General features: G+C 38.5%; 1 long non-coding RNA gene across 1 annotated transcript in view; it reads right to left on the minus strand.

Annotated features, from left to right (window-relative positions):
- Positions 1-10180, minus strand: part of LOC128865373 (uncharacterized) — a 44612-nt gene extending 34432 nt beyond the window's left edge. Inside the window, exon 1 of the long non-coding RNA XR_008454791.1 lies at positions 9149-10180. This is a non-coding gene — a long non-coding RNA (uncharacterized LOC128865373). The remainder of the gene's footprint in view (positions 1-9148) is intronic.
- Between the last annotated feature and the right edge of the window lie 3567 nt (positions 10181-13747).

The raw sequence follows: 13747 nt of genomic DNA on the forward strand, positions 1-13747 counted from the left end.
TTTTTTTTGTTTGTTTTTGCAAGCGACAGGTTTACTTGCAAACTGGTAAACCAATAAATTCTGAATATTTTTATACCTTTTTCGACCACTGAAGGAAAAACATCATGGAAAACACCCAGTTTACAAAAGAAAAAATATATATGTACCCTAATAACTTTGCACATAGTGCGGCAATTTTCAAATTTTTTTTTATGTTTCCAAGCTTATATCTGCTATTGGGTTGCTTAGTTGCCAATTTCGGGTTTCACTCATAGATGGCTTGAGTTGAACTTTTAGGTTGGCAGACGTAGTATAAATGTAAAACACGATTTGTTATTTGATAGTTGGCAATTCAGCTGTGAATCAGTAAAAAAAGTTTTTTGATTGGTTGCATAGTTTTCGTTTGGCTTTCGTTGAAAAATGGAAAATCAAATGGAACATTTTCGTCATATTTTGCTCTTTTATTTCCGCAAAGGGAAAACCGCATCGCAAGTTCATAAAAAGTTATGTGCTGCTTATGGTGACGAAACCTTAGAAAAACAAATAATCGATTCGCATCGTCACAGTACAACACGTGAGATTGCAGAGAAGCTTCATCTATCACATACCTGCATTGATAATCACCTAAACCAACTTGGCTATGTTCAAAAACTCTATACAAGGGTTCCTCACGAACTGAAAGAAATGCATTTAACCCAACGCACTAACAGCTGCGATTTGCAAGAGAAGCGTAATGAAAATAATCAATTTTTAAAACTACTGTTAACTGGTGATGAGTGCGTTGGGTGTTTATCATAATATCAAGCGGAAAAGATCGTGGAGCAGGCCATATGAAAGGACTCCAACAACATCAAAAGCTGATATTCATCAAAAGAAGGTTTTGTTATCAATTTGGTGGGATTACAAAGCAATTGTCGGCTTTGAACTCTTACCACCCAATCGAACTATCAATTCTGATGTCTACATTGAACAACTAACGAAATTAAACAATGAAGTTGAAGAAAAGCGGCCCGAATTGACAAATCGAAAAAGTATTGTATTCCATCATGACAATGCAAGGTCACACATATCTTTGGTCACCAGGCAAAAATTACTGGAGCTTCGTTGGGATGTTTTGCCACATCCACCCTATACAGTCCTGACCTTTCACTGATTTCTGAATACTTTTTGTTTTGATCTTTACAAAGTCCTTGAGTGGTAAAAATTTCAATAACGATGATGATGTCAAATCGTATCTGATTCAATTTTTTGGCTAATAAAAACCAGGAGTTTTATGATCGTGGGATTATGATGCTGCCTTATAGGTTGCAAAAGATCATTGATCAAAATGGGCAAAACATTACATAATAAAGTTATTTAGTTCCATGAAAAAAATTTTCTTTGATTTTCAAAAAAAAAAAAAAAAAATTCGCAATTACTTAGTCGCCAACCTAATAGAAGGCTTTTTAATAGAAGTTTTATAAACTTAAAAAGCAGACGTGCCTACAAGCAAAAATGGGTTGAAAAATCATAAACTTTTTTTTTTTGAAACTGCTGGAAATCGAAAGTGTTTAAGGTCGAATTTTATAAATTATTTATATTCCTTTTAATGTATTGTTTTTTATTATTTTATTTATATTTAGTTTTTGAACACAAGTTTTTTACAGACTATTTAAAACGAGTTATTATTATTATTATTATCATTAGGCTAATACGCACTGCGACCAATAGAGATCTATAGAGAGATCAAATTCTGATGAGGTGACATATATTTTAAAACTTCTTAAAATTTTAGCACATTCTGGGGCTTACTGTCCCATAATTATTATAGATGCACGGCAATACCCCCAAGGTGGTGCAGACTTTTTCTGCTTAGCGCAAGACATTCACAAAGAATATGTTCTAAATTTTCGGTATCCATTTCACAGAATTGATAGATGATGGTCTCACCGTTCTCACGGCAATCGGTTCCACGTTACCGGAACTACCCGGGTTTATATTCGGCCAAGGACTGTCACCCCAGCAGCATTTCCCGTATATGTATTTGAAATGTTTATACTGACACAACAACAGCATCATGGAGGTCTCAGTTAAACCAATTTTGTTTAAGTTATATCTCAGGCCACAATGGCGATACTTAACATTAATACTTCATTATCATTCATAGCATCACAACTCGTTGAGAGCTTTAGCTTCCTCCACAATTCTTCTCAATGTATCTCGGTCCATAGCCAGACTACGATAGTTGGTTACTCCTATGCTTCTGTGGTCGTTCTCAACGTCGTCTAACCACCGATTCCGCGGCCGTCCTCTTCACTTTTCACCAAGCATGTGCGCATCTAGAACTTTGTGAGGTATTCTTTCATCTTGCATTCTGCAAACGTGCACTGCGCCATCGAATGCACTGCGATTTTGTAAACCGCATAACGCAAACCGCATAACCGCAAACCTCGATGTTATATCTGAGGCAATATGCCCCATGCTCTTCTCGTACTGGACCCAATATTCTCCCCAGTATTCTTCTTTCCAGATTGTTTAATTGTATTTTATTTTAAACACCCCAAAATTTTTGTCGTTTAGTTTACGATAATCGACGGGTTAACCAAACAGCTTCATTAAGATTGTGGTTAAGGAAAGACATAAATGCAAATGTCCTTAAAATTTATTAGTGAATTCCCCTACAAGCACCTTTAAGCCAAAAATGTTGGACAAGTTCCCTAATTCATATTTGGTTTGGCAAAGCCATCTGTTAGTGTGGTATGAAAAGCAAACCTTTCATTACTGCGGGCACCATGAATCAAGAAGTTTATTTGAACATACGGTTTAGTTCTGTTTTGGGGCAATATAGCATAAGGTTATTAAAGCCGCACCGAAAGTATTGTTCGATATTGTAATTTAAGCTGTTTTCGTTATGAGATAGCAAGAAAATTTGAGAAATTATAAAACCCCGCTTTAATAATTAATTTACAATTATAAGTGACTTAAATGTCGTTTTACTCAGCCGATAAGTAGTAAAGTACAAAAAGGATAAATTAAAAATTGTTTTCAGCATAATAATAAAATCACCCAGGGGGTCTGAATATAACATTTGTTTCACTTTTAGAAACTAAAAAAAACAGAAAGGAAAAACCGAAAAAAACAAGCAACAAATATGTATCTTTGCTTACAAAAAGAAAAAAACGCATATAATAACCCTGCAAACACACACACCTGTAACTACATCAAATCACTTTACTGCTTACTTTTCCTTACTTCCCCACTTTGTGTGTCAACGGCATGTTTCACGAACATACTTTAATTACTATAAGCCACTAACAAAGTTAGCGAAACACACCTACAGTCAGATAACTTTTTGTGTGCAGCAATTCACAGTCAGTGTGAACTCCGCCGCCCATGTACGTGTACTTCAATGCTACATCATTACAGGTGCATGTATGCGTGTGTGCACAATCGAGTGAAGATCGTGAGCAGACATACAGATGCATAAACGCATACGCACATACACAGCAACACTGAAAGTTCGTTTAATAACATTAAGTTTTGCCCACAAAACAACCAACGTAACAGTTATAAATAAAAAATGAAAAACTTGGCATAACCGCAGGCGCTGTGGCGTGCATTAATGAAGATGGTGGTAAAGCAGTGAAGACAAATAATTCAGCAAGGCAAGGACGCTCTACAAGAAACTGGCGCAAGAAAATACAGCGCGCAGTATTTATTTAAAAACTTTGGTCACAAAATCATTTGCGTGCCAGAGTTGGAGTGAAAGTCATTGAAGTCTGGAGATGAACCAAGAAGTTACATATTTTTTCTGTATGTAAGCGTATATATTCAACTATGTGGAACAAACTTATTTCATATTGTGAAGTTTTCAGGTTTAGTAGTAGGGCTAAACTTTTCACTGGCAAGCGCGTTAAGTTCGAATAACCGCGAAAATGCAGCTAAGCAAAAATATTCGCGAAGCCAAAATTTGGTTGTGGTAGAAATTGAAAGGGAGGGAACGGCGAAAAGTAAAAGTCTCAGTCGATAGTAATTAAAAGGAAAATATTCGAAATTGTAATGTGTGTGCTTACAGTTCGATGTTTATATATTTGTAATAGTTATTTGTACTAATATATATTTTGAGAGTCTTTTTTTTCTGTTCGCAAGGCTGGTGAACACCTGCACCGATTTTTTGATATTTTGGTTATGAACTCTAGATGGACTTCTTATCATTTTAAGCAAAACCATTCCAGCTACTAAAGATTTTTGTAATAGTGGAGACTACTTCAGCCCGGCATTAGGTGCTCTGATTAGTCTACCCCCACTTGACGTTTTGATCCAAGGAGGGGCCTTGAAGACCACCTGCAGGCCGAAACACAATAAGAATTGGTATGACCCCTGCCCTGCATTGGAAAAGAGAGAAAGCATGGACGTCGATCCAACGATTCTCTCCATGCCCCTTGACTCCATGGCATCAAGAGGCGTACAGCACCACCGTAAAGGCTGAATTGTGATCAAACTCTGAAAATAGGCCCAACCAGTACTGTTTTTCGAGGACTGACCACGGTTCCAGCTCTGATGCCTGCGTGGAATTCAGCGAGACCAAACCACACTTTGCTCATGGAATATACATACGCATCTCTGTTTCAAGCGGAGGTGTATGCTGTTCAATAATCAATGAATTTTGTTGTGGAAAACAGGTGGAGAATCAGATTTGTATGTATCTGCAATGACAGCAATGTTGTGCTCATGGCCTTAGACAGCCCTTCAACCCCTTCATGGGTATTTGGTTCCTGTAAATCCAACTTCTTTGCCCCGGAGTCCGTTCTGCCACTCCCATCGGCAGCCATCACGCCTAGCAAACGGTTTACTTCAACCAAAAAGCGAGCTTGGCAGCCTGAGAGAGGGTGCAGATGTACTAAACTCATGTTACCTGTCATGTCCGACCGATTCACAGATTCACCTTCCACTAAGTAGAAAGGTCTGTGGGTAGCTGGTTTGACTGATGACGGACCGCTTTTTATAGACAAAGCACATGGAAAAGGTAGGCATCTCAGATAGTGCACTCTGCCCAGCATGTGGGGAGAACGATGACATAGTAGGCCTTCAGGCTACAGGTCTTTGGTACTGATGTGTTAAGAAGCGACCACCTTGACTCCTTGGCCCCACAAGATCTACTCAGATTTCTCCGGAGGTCGGGTAGATTTAAAGACAATTAAAAATGTTGTCTGAAAAGACAAACTGAAAAATGTTCCGTTCAGATATTGCCTTCTAAAGAGGATTAGGACAGTGGTACGGTAGCTGATGAAAATAGAGTCAGCGTATTTACTGACGGATCTAAGCTTGATGAACAGGTAGATGGAGGAGTCTACTCTGAAAAGCTAGGCATCAGTACACCCTTTCGCGTGCCTAATCACTGTAATGTCTTTCAAGTAGAAGTTATCGCCATAAGAGAGCGCATATTACTCTTAGAGAAGAGGTCCCTATCAACTAGCGGAGTATATGTCTACTCGTACAGTCAGGTAGCACTAAAATCATTAGAGCTAGTAAAACACTCGTCAAAAACGATAGCTGAATGCCACAAATTATTATGCGAAATATCGCAATATTTTAAAATATACCTGATCTGGGTGCCAGACCATAGAAATGTTCAACTCCGAGTGTATTTCTGCCATGAAAAGCTCCTCATAAAAATATCTGCCGTTCGGAGTCGGCTTGAAACTGTAGGTAACTCCATTTGTGGAACAACATCAAGACGCACATCACAAATAAGAGGAGGACTTCGACCAAACACGTTATGCTTGAACAACGTACTGCACCAAAAAATCAACTACATCCTACCGAGCGCCAGTCTATACGTTTTGAAAGTATAGCATCACAACAGAAAGCTGACAATATTTTCGACGCAAATGCGACCCACATCTATACCGACGGAAGCAAGTTTCAAACAGGCGCTTGTGGATCATCTTTTCACGTTCGTAAGCAAGATGACGACTGGACGTCACGTAAATTTAAATTACATGAAATATGCACTGTCTTCCAGGCTCAAGCTCTAGCAATTGACGCTGCACTGAAGTGGGCTCAGAAAGAATTGAAAACGGGAAAACTAGTCATATGTAGCGACAGCCGCTCTTTTTTGAAAGCTATTCAAAATTAGAGCAAACCTAATCCCTTAGTTTCATCAATTCATCAGCATCTGCACCTTCTTCGCCAGGGACAAAGATGTGACTTTTACAGGAACAAATCACACATCGGTATTGAAGGAAACGAGCGCGCAGATGAGCAGGCAAGAGAAGCTGCAAATCAAGAAGTTGATCGAGTATACACTGCATTTACTTTAAGCTACGCTATACGGCAAATTCGTCTTAAAATATTCGAGTTATGGCAGTATGAGTATGCCGACAATACCACTGGCTCCATTAAAAACACTTTCTTCCCCATTCTCGAAGATACGCAACTATACCGACAACTATTTGGGATATCATTCGAATTGACACAGCTCTTTACTGGCCATGGTTTCAATAAGGCACACTTAAAGCGATTCAAAATCATTGACAAAGACTGGTGCCCGTGTGACTGTGCAGAGTATGCACCATCTTTTGCACGACTGCCCACGCTTTCACAGTGCACGACAGAGACACGAAACATTCTGTGCACAATATGATATTCCAGCATTTAACATTAAACAAATTTCAAAGTATCCTAGTTTGATAACATCATTCAATGATTTTGCCAAAAAAATTATCGATAATTTAAAAAACTTCAATACTTCAAACATTTATATAGTAGAATAACTAATAAACTGCTTGTATCCAATCGCAGGCATTTTATTTCAGTTGGATTTGTTAAACTATTTATAAAATATGTAATCGAAAATGTTTGTAATCTATTTGAATGTCATAATGCACATATGTATAAAAATATTTGAACTAAAATACAAAAAAAAATCGATTGAAATAATAAACTACTCGAAACGCAGTAAGCGCGTAGAGACCAAGGAAAAAAAACAACAAATCCATAGGAACAACGTTCAACTTTTTTTTGTTAAGAATTTTTTAAACAGAAAAACTAGAAGTTGCAAAATAAACGAAATTTTGTTTTTGTTTCAATAGCCTGATTTATCTTCTTTCGGGTCACTGAAGGCCCTAGTAGCCAGTGTGCTAATTAAGTCAGGGTTATATTGTTTATATCTCCTATAAATAATAATAATCTTCTTTCATTTGACGTCCATATCAATATCATAAAGTAAGTACAAATATTTAAAACTATTTATTTGAATAACAATTTTTCCTACATAACTTTAATTGACGCACGCTGCCATCGATGATTTCATTTATATTGAGAAATCGGGGAATTCTCGTTTCAGTCACGAATGTAAGGAGCTATTATCCACCCATGGAAGGTTTGCCTTGCTAGTATATCCTTGTCGTATGCAAACTGGCTTAGGCTACGGATACTGTGCATAGGTATTCTGACGACCTTTAGTTTGGACGTATTCCAACGAACTGTTCATCCTAATAATCTGGTTACACTGGGAGAGATTCTGATAGTCAGAACTCTTCTGCCTCCAGGTAAATATAGACAACTTTTTTTTTTGATTGTTTTATTTTCTACACTGACCCCTAATAACATTATTTTTGGCAACAGAAAAGGTTAACGACTTATTTTCCACAAGTGACTATAAGGAAGAGTTCTAGTGTTCTTTTACAATTTTTTAGATGCACCACAAAAATTGTTTCAGGGTGAACGAAACAATATTTGAATATAAGTAGATACACTGAAGAAGGTAGAAGAAAATATCATAAAGTATTATAATTTTCGTGAATTTATTTCACTGAAACAAAGGCTGGCTGCAATTGGAATTATGGAGCAGGAAAACAGCGATCTTTCTCCTAAAACTCAGAAGAAAGGACCTGAGAGTGCTGGTGGATCTAATCTCAGGCCACAACTTCTATGGTCAGCATATGGCTACCATGGGGGTCGTAGACAGCCCGATATGCCTATCCTGTCTTGAGAATGACGATACTGCAGAGCATTTTCTCTGTAGCTGTCTGCATAGCGTTTGCTTTTTGAGCCACCTATTTTTTCGAGAATGGTAACACAAATGGCATGTCAAATGTGTTCATAATTTACTTAAAGGTTTAAAATTTACGAAATGGGGCGCTATACGCTTGAACAAAATTGGGAAATATTGAAAACCTATTTCGAAAGTGATGAGTCTTCTTCTTCTTTTCTGATTTTCACATCGGTGGCACCGTCAATAAGCAAAATTGTCCGATTTGGGGCTCAGAAAATCCGCACGTTACTGTAGAGAAGCAAATGCATCCACAGCGAGTCACTGTTTGGTGCGGTTTTTGGTCTGGCGGCATCATCGGGCCATTTTTTTTTTCGAAAATGAGCGAGGAGCGGCGGTTACAGTAAATGGCGAGCGTTACCGTGACATGCTCAAGGAGTTGTTTCCAAAAATTGAAGATGATGACATGGACGACATTTGTTTTCAACAGGACGGTGCAACTTGTCACTCTGCCAAAGTTACACTCGAACTTTTGGTTACCGTTTTTGAAAACCGAATAATCAGCCGAAATTCCGATATCAATTGGCCGCCTCGCAGCTGTGATTTAAGCCCGTTGGACTATTTTTTGTGGGGAGTCGTTAAGGACAAATGCTATTCGAACGACCCGGAGACGTTTGATGCTTTAAAACACGAAATCGAAGTTGCCATTCATGAAATTGGAGCCCAAACAATCGAAAATATGCTTAAAAATTGGATTGATCGAATGGCCTACTGTAAAGCCAGTCGTGGCAGTCATTTGAACGATAATATTTTTCATTCATAAATGACAATGTTCAATCTTCAAAATAAAAAAAAAGTTTGAAAAAATATTGATTAGTTTTTTTTTTTATAGCCGATTCAAAAAGCAAATTTTACATGGCCCACCCTATACAAAAGTAATTCGGCATACCAAATTTGTGAGCAAAAAATACAGCACTCAATTTTAATCACAGCGCTGCTCTCCATTTCAATTAAAGTTATTTTTCAAAAATCCATTTTTGCGCACTCGCTTTCTAAGTTGAGCCCACTGTGCGCCAAGAAGTGTGGCATACTACTCCACTGCACAATTACACAGATACCCCGATATACACAGGACTTATTTTGGTATAGTTGACTTATTTTTGTTAATTATAAATAATTAAATTTTTTTCTTACTTTCATTGCGTGCACCAAATCCACAGAATTCTACAGACTACTTGAAGTCAGCTACGCAGCCAATTTCTGTTTACTTTCTCTCGTGCATATGTATGTATGTGTGTAGTTACAGCACCAAATTGTACACTTTCCTTGAACACAGCTTGCCAACAACTTCTGGCATCGTCACATTTCAAACGCACAACTCACTGCACTACACTTAATTGTTGTTGCAAAACAACATTTGATGTTTCGATTTTCGTCCGCGCTTACAATTCGTATCATTCGTCAAATATGAGCGGTTAGAAAAGCTATTCTCAAAACGGTATTGCGAATCAATCAATCAATCAATTAGTCAATCAACTATGTTTGTTTACTTGTTTGCTGCCCAAAAATTTGCTATGCCGCATTGGAGAACCACAGTATGCAACACTGGCACGAAGTAACGGAATTAATTAATTCGATGTTTACCAATCACAATTTTTGCACAAAAATGTGAGCTGCACAGGAGCAGGTATGGGCATGACAGCAGGTTGATGTTTTTTTCTTTTTGTTTTTTTTTTTGTATACTTCAATACTTCGTTCGTTTTGTTGCAAAATGCGAAAAATTCGTTTTTGTTTTCTTATGCTGCATGCAACATCTTTTTCATATTTACCTTGCGCTATGTTTTGGTCCTATTAATTTGTGTTTTTTATTTTATTTTTAATTTCTTTTCTTACACTTTCACCATTCACCCAACTCAATTCATCACTCCAACTTTCCACTCTTAAGCTGATACACCTTCACTTATTTTCCAACCGTATTTTGAACACTCCATTTATGCCCCGGCCGTAATTGATAGCCAAGTTGCATTCCATATTTCAATATTTATCATTCATCACTGCAATCCGTCAAATATAAAGCAATTCTTATCACACCGAACATGAACACACAAGTTTTACTCCGACGCGTACGCGACCTCCAACACCAATCACCACTACCACGACGTAAGTGCGGCAGCAGCAAATAACTTTCGTATACTGAAATTGCCGCACGACATTAGTCGCATTTTATGCGACAAACGTAAATTTCGATGCACTTCGGCAGTGGCACAATCGTTTTCTATATTCTCGTGCCAATATTTGTGTTTTTAGTACAAACGAAAGGTGGCGAAGCGAATGTATCCAACTCGAAAACGAAGCTTGCTTGGCGAGCCTCCAACTATGCTTTGCTCAGACAGAACGCAATTCTGGCACATTTCGAAACTAAAGTTACAAGCGAGGCCGGAAAGGGGTGGTTGGGCGGCGGAAGACAAGCGGCGTGCTAACAGAAAATTGTTGTCCTAGTCCTGATTTGCTATGCACAAGTGCACGGAGATGTATGTATGTATATGCAGTAGTTATGCTATGAGAGGCGAGCGAAAGACTCTCTGTGTGCGAAAGTGCGAGTAGTGCGAAATTCGGAGTTCGAAAGTTGGGAGTGTGCAGAGTGACTGAGAAAATCACAAGCGGAAAAAGCGCATGCGCGGGAAACGGGAGCGTAAAAATTCAGGTGCGAGCATATTTTGCACATGTTCGAAAAACGTAGAATTGCTATATTTTCGAATGTCAACGTTTACTCAGTTTTGAAAGAAAGGGATAATAAAAAAGTAGGGCAAGTTGGATTTTCGTAATACGAAACTAAAGAATTGGAACGGGGAATGCGAGATGTAGAAGAAGAACAGCACTAAGAAACACGTGAAAATATAAAGCAAATTTGCTTTTGCGCCTATACTTGCAAAAATCTTTAGGTGATATGCAACTGCGCTCATCAGACAAGCAATTGTTAAAAAACAAAGAAAAATTAACAAACTTTAGCATTGCTAATACAACTACCAGTAGCTTCAGCAACCCCTTTACCGTTACCACTACCATTATTTTAACCAATACCGTTCTCTTTTCCATAACAGTTTGCACTAATACTATAATTTCTGTTTTCATACTTCTACCATTACCATTACTACCATTACCCTTAACATTACCATAGCCATTGCCATTAGCATTATAATTTTTACCACCATTACTAACAACATTACCATAACGCTGCGACCGGGCGGTAATTTTTCCATTCAAACTCATTGAAGGGAGGAGTGTGCGAACAATAAGAGAGTAGTGGATGCAAAATTTGGCGACAGGAGATGACAAACACGTTTGCAGATGGCTCGAAGCTGGACGGAAAGGTTGATGAGGGATTATTCCGCGAGGAGCTCCCTGCCCAGCTTTAATTTAAGCTGCAGTGTTTTCCAAGCGCAGGTAGCCGCAATTAAAGAAGCAGTGGATTAGTTGCTTAATTCTGTAATTACTCTAAAGGACGTAAATATCTACTCTGACATCATGAACCCGTATTTGTGCTGTGCCTTCGAAATTAGTAGGCGAATGCTTGACTTCCCTCTTGACTGCATCTGAATAATTCGATATAAGGCTCATTTGTGTTCCCGATCACAGTGGCATAGAGGGAAACGGTTGGGCTCATGAGCTAGCTAGACTAGGGACCTTGGAAACGGTTTCACGGCGAAAGCCTGTAATATACCCCTGGTAAGATGGACCTCACGTCAAGCGTGCGCTGGGTTAGTGCGCATGCAAGTGTGCAAAGGCGCGAGATACTTCTGGTCACGCGTAGATCGGGGCGCTCGAGGGAGCTTCTAAAGTTAGCAAAGCCGCAGTTCCCGAATTGGGTGGGTATTCCAATCAGGAATTGACCGTTAGAACAAGAAGTCTGGTGATACCTGGAATGTTTTCAAGTCCTTTCTACAGAAACTGTCTGAAGGATTAGGTGGAATCATATCAGCACCTCCTTCCCAGGTGCTATACTCTCGGCGGGCCGGGATTCAGGCATCTGGGCTCTCACTTTTTTCTGCACCAGCGGAGATAGCAGGTTTAGGCACACACCTGATTAATTTCATCAGTTGCTTGAAGCAGTTAATGCAAATTTAATAAGCTACTGTTGATCGTTTTCTTACAATCCAAAGCCCCTTCATATTTATTCTACTGTTTGGTTATTATCCGTCTGTTTTTCCTCCGTGTGATATCGGATTCGTCCATTGAGAATTTAGATTATTTTTACAAGTGGGCTCCTCGTGTAAGCGGTGATTAATCCTGTCCTGTCCTGAACATATTGCCACTAACAGTATCGATATATTATCTTCACCATTACCATTACCATGCACATCCCATTACCATTACCATCGCTATTATCACAGTATTAATATGTAAGCATTTTATACCAGATTTACGGCAAGTGCTTTTCACCAATGGAAATTTAATAATAACTTTCAAAGCCTTGAAATTGAAATAAATTTCAAACCCACAGTTTTATGCCGCCTATGATTATCAGATGGTTGTATTATGAGAAGCTGTTTCATTGCACACGGACTGCCATAGCTGGCCAGAGGCGACAGCCATTAGAAAAAGCATTTTCTATGATTTTGTGTTTCCTGCTAAAGATTTCCGAACTAGTGAGAGAATAATATTCATGCCATGATAAAGATATTCAAATGCAAAAATAATCCTTCTAATTTCATTCTCTTGAATGCATTCCCTTAGAGAAATTATCATATAAAAAATTGTTAATATTTTCCAATTACAAGCCAATAAGTCTATTGTCTGTTGCCTCTAATCTCTTCGAAAAGCTGCTTTTAAAAAGGATAAATCCAATAATTGCGCAAAGGAATCTCATTCCAGCCCACCAATTTGGTTTTCGTAAGTATCATTTCACCATAGAGCAAGTCAATTGTGTTCATGATTTCGCTAGACAAGCACTTGAGAGGAGGCAATACTGTACAGCGGCATTTTTAGATATAACGCAAGCCTTCGATAAAGTCTGGCATGAAGGCCTGCTATACAAGCTTAAGCAGGGTTTACCGCACAACTATTATATGCGCATAAAATCATATTTGCAAAATATACATTTTTTTGTTAAAGTAAACAATGAAACCACTAACCTTCACGCAATTATAGCAGGTGTACCACAAGGACGTGTTCTAGGCCCCGTATTGTACTCTTTGTTCACGGCAGACCTGCGCCACGCATGCAGATGATACTGTCGTCATGGCCAGGAGGACCCTTCCCTCAATTACTTCTGATTACCTACAAGAAAACCTTAAAAGTTTTAGCGACTGGATGAAATAATGGCGCTTAAAAGCTAACGAAAGCAAATCGGCATAAATAACATTCACACTTCGAAATGGCTCATGTCCTGCCATATCTTTTAACAGCGTTCCAATACCTCAAACAGATAATACCAAATATTTAGGTATTCCATTAGACCGAAGTCTTATATATCGCATATATTTTTAAAGCGAAGGCAACTTGGACTGAAATTGCGATCACTACACTGGTTAATCGGCTACAATTCAGCACTTACACTAAACAATAAGGTGCTTATCTACTAATCTATTCTGAAACCGAAATGGACGTATGGCGTTCAATTATGGTGCTCAGTTGCAAAATCAAATCTAGAAGTTATGCAAAGATTTCAGTCGAAGGCTCTCCGCATGTGTGCCAATGTGCCATAGTTTGTACGAAACGTGATATTGCACCGTGACCTAAAAGTTACGACAGTTTTCGAAGAAATAAACAACCTCAGCCAAAGACACAACAACC

Source organism: Anastrepha ludens, chromosome 5 (genome assembly GCF_028408465.1).
Source record: "Anastrepha ludens isolate Willacy chromosome 5, idAnaLude1.1, whole genome shotgun sequence".
Taxonomy (NCBI): domain Eukaryota; kingdom Metazoa; phylum Arthropoda; class Insecta; order Diptera; family Tephritidae; genus Anastrepha; species Anastrepha ludens.